Source organism: Myotis yumanensis, unplaced genomic scaffold (genome assembly GCF_028538775.1).
Source record: "Myotis yumanensis isolate MYYU_CA2020_CCGP unplaced genomic scaffold, mMyoYum1.0.hap1 SCAF_11, whole genome shotgun sequence".
Taxonomy (NCBI): domain Eukaryota; kingdom Metazoa; phylum Chordata; class Mammalia; order Chiroptera; family Vespertilionidae; genus Myotis; species Myotis yumanensis.
In genome coordinates, this window is record NW_027223762.1 from 16,349,156 (window position 1) to 16,354,830 (window position 5,675).

The following is a 5,675-nucleotide window of genomic DNA, read 5'->3' on the forward strand; positions in this document are numbered from 1 at the left end:
GGGTTACTTTTACTGTACAGAAACTGCTTTGAAGAACATGAAACATATGACACTAATGTTTAGGGCAGGAAGGAGCAAGCCCTAGATAAGGAACAACACTGTACTTTCAGCCCTTTGGCCGTGAACAACAGAAAAGGTACATAGGACACTCTTCCTCCATTATTTTGCTTTTGGTATCTTCCAGTGCTTTGCATCGAGGTCCTTTTGCTCCTTTTCTCTGACACAAAAGATTTCAATTGTTCAACACATTTTCTTTATTGCTCTGGAGTTTTAGCAGGAAACTTGCCTTTTATATGCACAGCCTTATTGATTTTCTGTCTACACCGGCTTAGGTAAATGGACAGTTAATTATTGTGTTTTCTGATGTTGGTCTTTATGTTGCTCAGCAGATAATGCTATATTCTGCAAAGAATCAGGTGTCAGCTTCTCAACATCCCCCCACCCCCCAAATGAAGGATAAACTAAAAAAGGAATTCTTGATGACATAATTTAACCTAATAATAGTGGCTTACATTTAAAAACCTTTTTTATCACCCCAAAGCACCAACACTTCCATTGTTTATCTGACTCTCACAATGGTGCTGTGATGAGCATACAGACAACTTCATTATCCACATTTACCCAGGAGGACTGACACCTATAGAGGTTAAGTAACTGGCGTGTGCACACTGATAAGGAGCCGATTGGACACTTGGGACTCAAGTATTGTGACGTGTAGCCTGTGAAAAGTTTCAACGAGGGTCTGGATTATCTTTGCTTCTTGAAGAACACAGCTTATCCATGCCCTATGGAGCCCTGCAAGTACATTTCCTAAAGGGGCTCCCACATTTGCAGAATCTGCTTTCCTCACCCCACACCTCGTTTCATGCTTGGCTCACCCCCTCAATGGCCAACACTTACCCACTTGCTGTGTGTCTAGTTTTGAGGCCTATTTGAATATGTCCTGCTAAGCCTTCCTTATTTTTAAATCTTAGTTCTTCCCATCTGGAACACTAGTTCCAGACCTAAATTTATTGCTAGCAATCCCTTTATTGATCAGTTGTTGGGAATCATTCCCTTTGTGCTTGTCTTTTTTCTCCTCTCAAGGGAGCCCAGATGTGCCCATTCTCACCCTGCAAGTAGCATGGGTAACCAGCCTGCCCCATGTAATGAACACGAAAGCATTGCTCAAGGATCACTAGTTGGTTTTAGCCTACAGATTTATTTGGAAAAGCATGGATTTTTGAGTGTCAAATGTATAAATCACTATTTCTAGCCAGAGGTCAGTTCAGGTGGTAAGACCATGGGAGCACATGGCTGACATCAGAAATCTCATAAAACATTTAGGGAGTGTTATATGCTGGAAAAGACACAAAGCCAAGAATATGATCAAAGACAGGGAGGATTATAATATCCAAAATTAAGGGACAAATAGAAGTAGAAATCAGAGCAAGTGAAAGTTAGCAAGATAGCCCAGAACAGCAAGTCCATAATGGGAAGTGGGAGGTATAGGGAGAGATTTTTTTGGAAATTAAATTGCCAGAAACGGACCTTGCTCAAGGCAGTCGGTTTTGTGTTGAAAAGGACTAAGGGCCTTATGAAAACTAATGATCATCCATGTCCTTCCTGTTATACAACGTGATACATTGTACCTCACAGAAACCACATTCCCGGGGTTACTCCAAGGTTATTAATTAATAATAAAGAAAAAGCCTATGAACTGAAATACATTAAATACATATAGCATCTCAAAATGTAAGCCTAGAGTCTGGAAAATTAAAAATAGAAGCCCCCACCCCTCCCCCACTTTGACATTCACACAAGAGTAAGTCAATATGTTACATTTAAAGTATAAAATGGTTTACTCTAGAAATAAATTCATACACTATTTAATACCATAAGTCAACCATTTCTTTCTGTTAGAAAAATTTTGTTTAGGCCGCAAGAAGTGTATTGTGAATCATGTATCATATTCTCAATGTTTCCATCATTTTAAAATGTGTTCCTAGTAAAGCATGCAAATGGCTCAGGCATGAAAACCCAACGACACAGGGATGATATACAGCTGTGCCTGCATTGTACACATCGCCTATGACACGTTTCACTTGCTGGAACTCTCCATGGTAGTAAACATCAAGGAACAACTCTTTACTATTTCAACTGAACACAAACTAAAAGCAGAGAAACCGTTTTTAAAAAATGTCACCTATAAAATGGTGCCAATACATTATAATGGAAATCACACATGACATGTTCAGGCATTCATTGTAGAGGGCTTAGAGCAAGAGAAAATGAAATAAATGCAAGATATATCACATTATATCTATTTAATTTATGTTCTTTTTTATTATTTGTATTGGTTATACGAAATCATTCTTGCCTAACAACCATTACTTTTTCCTGTCAGATTCCAGGAAAGCTAACGCATCAAAGAAGTGACCCATTATGTTATGAATGGAATACCAAAAATTGCCTGCACTTTGCCTAGACCAGTGGTCGGCAAACTCATTAGTCAACAGAGCCAGATATCAACAGTACAACGATTGAAATTTCTTTTGAGAGCCAAATTTTTTAAACTTAAACTATATAGGTAGGTACATTGTTATTAACTTAATTAGGACACTCCTAAGTCTTAGGAAGAGCCACAATAAAGGGGCCAAAGAGCTGCATGTGGCTCGAGAGCCACAGTTTGCCGACCACGGGCCTAGATCATGGAGATTGACTAGGGCTTGAACTATAACTGGATCTACTTCAAAATTATCTTAATTGAAACAAAAAGTCAAACAGACAAATAAGAAGCATAACAATTGCTTATACAGATAATAAAAGTTTCAGAGGAATTGAGAAGGTTTCCAAGGCTACGAATATCCTAGCCCGGTGATGGCGAACCTATGACACACATGTCAGAGGTGACACACGAACTCATTTTATTGGTTGCTTTTTCTTTGTTAAATGGCATTTAAATATATAAAATAAATATCAAAAGTATAAATCTTTGTTTTACTATGGTTGAAAATATAAAAAAATGTCTATGTGTGACACGGCACCAGAGTTAAGTTAGGGTTTTTCAAAATGCTGACACGCTGAGCTCAAAAGATTCGCCATCACTGTCCTAGCCTGTCCATTCCAAATGGACTGAGAACAGTCCAGTAAAAGGAGCAGCTAAAAATAAAATGTTAACTAAGGCTCCTAAGGACAGTCATGGAGCCCATCATGCTGTTAGCAAGTAGAGGCAGAGATGCCCAGCCACGGGGCGAATTGAAGGTCTGTCCTGTAAAAACCTATTTTCAGTAATGAATTGTTGAGAAAATACCTTCACATAGAATGTTTACACAGGTTAATAGAGTTTTGTTGTTGTTGGAAATATTGTTTATTTTAGATTCCTTTTATTAATGACTAGTTATAAAGCCACATGCTTTATAAAAATACTTAAATGGGTTAAGACAATAACAGCTGGGTTTGCATTCCTGGCCGAAGCATGCTTCTAAAAAGCAAAATGGCCCAAGTAACATGAGCCACGGTTACTGAAATACACAGCTGTCCCTGGTGCTGGACCTGTGGCAGAGGTCATAGGGAATGGATCCAGATGTTTGGTGTTTTCAACACTACAGAGAGAAGGTCATGGAAACATGCTGAAAATATTTCAACCTATATCCTAGGAGTCTGTATAAGAAGAACATTTACCTTAAGTTTCCAATTCTTTTTAAAAATAAGACATCTAAAAATCAGATTACTTATACCAAGCTGGGATCTATTCATATCATTTCTGATAGTCAGGAGAGGATATGGATTGGTGTTATTTCACTAGGGAAAGCACCTTTGAATTTATTTTATTTACTTTAAAATATATTTTTTTATTGCTTTCAGAGAGGAAGGAAGAGGGAGAGAGAGATAGAGACATCAATGATGAGAGAGAATCATTGATTGGCTGCCTCCTACATATCCCACACTGGGGCTTGAGCTCGCAACCCGGGCATGTGTCCTGACCGGGAATAGAACTGTGACCTCCTGGTTCATAGGTCCATGCTCAACCATAGAGCCACACAGGCCGGGCAACACCATTGAATTTATAAAAGCAGAATAATGTTGATAATGTATTTATAAAAGAATTGGCATTACTTCTCAGCACTCATTAAGGGGTGTGCTTACTAATACACTGCTTACCCAGTATGGGCACGAAGGTCTTTACTATGGTTTTTAGAGTTTTCCAGCCTTACATTGTCCCTTGTCCTCATTCCACTTCCCTGGAGCCTAAGAAACAGGAACACATCTAGTATCTTTTTTTAAAATTATTATTTTTATTATTTTTTATGGAACACTTCATGAATTTGCGTGTCATCCTTGTGCAGGGGCCATGCTAATCTTCTCTGTACCGTTCCAATTTTAGTATATATGCTGCTGAAGAGAGCACCATGTAGTATCTTTTGATCAAGCTTTTAGTTCTGAACAGCTTCCACTGCTACCATGGTTGAGAGTACATTCTAGTATTGATTCTTTAGCTTCTGATCCATTTTTCCCCTCATTTTAGAATTCTGTATAGGGCCTTTGGTCCAAGTGCTTACCATTGTTTTCTCAGTTAAAACCTGGGTTTGCCATACAGTCCCTGGTTTAAGTGCTTCCTCTGAAGGCTGTGTTGTTCCAGGTGAAAAGCCAACCTGTCCCCCCTGCCCCACTCACATAGGTACCCAGCTTGGGTACCTTCCTCATCCCTAAGATTGGAAACCAAACAAGTAGAGTCCATAAAGTCAGGATGTCTTTAAATTTATATGTAGGATGCTAATTTAATCATGTTTCTCTAAGGTAAAACAACGCCTAGAATATCGAATGCCTGCAATGTACCAGGTATATAGTTTATTATACTTAATATAATCACATTCATGAGAAAGTATTATCATCTCCATATTTTTAGCTGAGGAAACTGACTTTTAGGTGGAAGAGGTTAAATAATTCAAGTGAGATTGTCTATTAATAAATGAAAAAGTTGTCCGTTTCATACAGCACCATGGTATTTAACTTCAAAATTGTTGCCTGAAAATTGACTGAATTTATACAAGTAAATGGACTGTCAACACTATCACTGGGGTGTGTGTGTGTGTGTGTGTGTGTGTGTGTGGAGAGAGAGAGAGAGAGAGAGAGAGAGACTGATCACTACAAGATGTGGGTAATTCTGGCCTGTTGTTAGGAGGAAGTAGGACAATGGAATATTGGGTTTGACCCCAATATCCCATGTCTGCTCTGTGTCTCCACTCTTTAAGGTATTATGATTTGCTATGTGGTTTTATGGCTGGATACCTTCACTAAAATAGACTAGAGCATAGTAGTTAGGAGTATAGCCCTAGGGTTTTACAGACCTGAAGTACATAAGCTGTGTGATTTTGGGCAAGTGAGTTGATATCTTTGAATTTTATCATTGTTATTTCTAAGATGAAAAAAGGAACAGTTACTTCATAGAATGATTGTAAAGTTTAAGTGGAGTACTGCTCATAAACTCTTAGAATTTCTAATTTGCAGGAAGCACTCAATAAATGTACTATTTGTTGTTGCTATTATTTGCTTGTAGTAGTACAGAAAGTGTTCTCTTTGATAGCTACTCAAAGGCGAGTTCTCCTGGCAAGTGTTTAATCCATTTAACTTTCTGAGTTAGCTATTTCTGTTTCTGTTTGCTGGTTTGCAAACACACAAGCATACTGAAGACA

At 38.3% G+C, this 5,675-nt stretch overlaps 1 non-coding gene across 1 annotated transcript; it reads right to left on the reverse strand.

Moving 5' to 3' along the window:
- Positions 1–4,283: 4,283 nt before the first annotated feature.
- Positions 4,284–4,390, reverse strand: LOC139020303 (U6 spliceosomal RNA). Its single transcript, XR_011473294.1, has one exon. It is a non-coding gene; the product is annotated as a U6 spliceosomal RNA (small nuclear RNA).
- Positions 4,391–5,675: the final 1,285 nt, after the last annotated feature.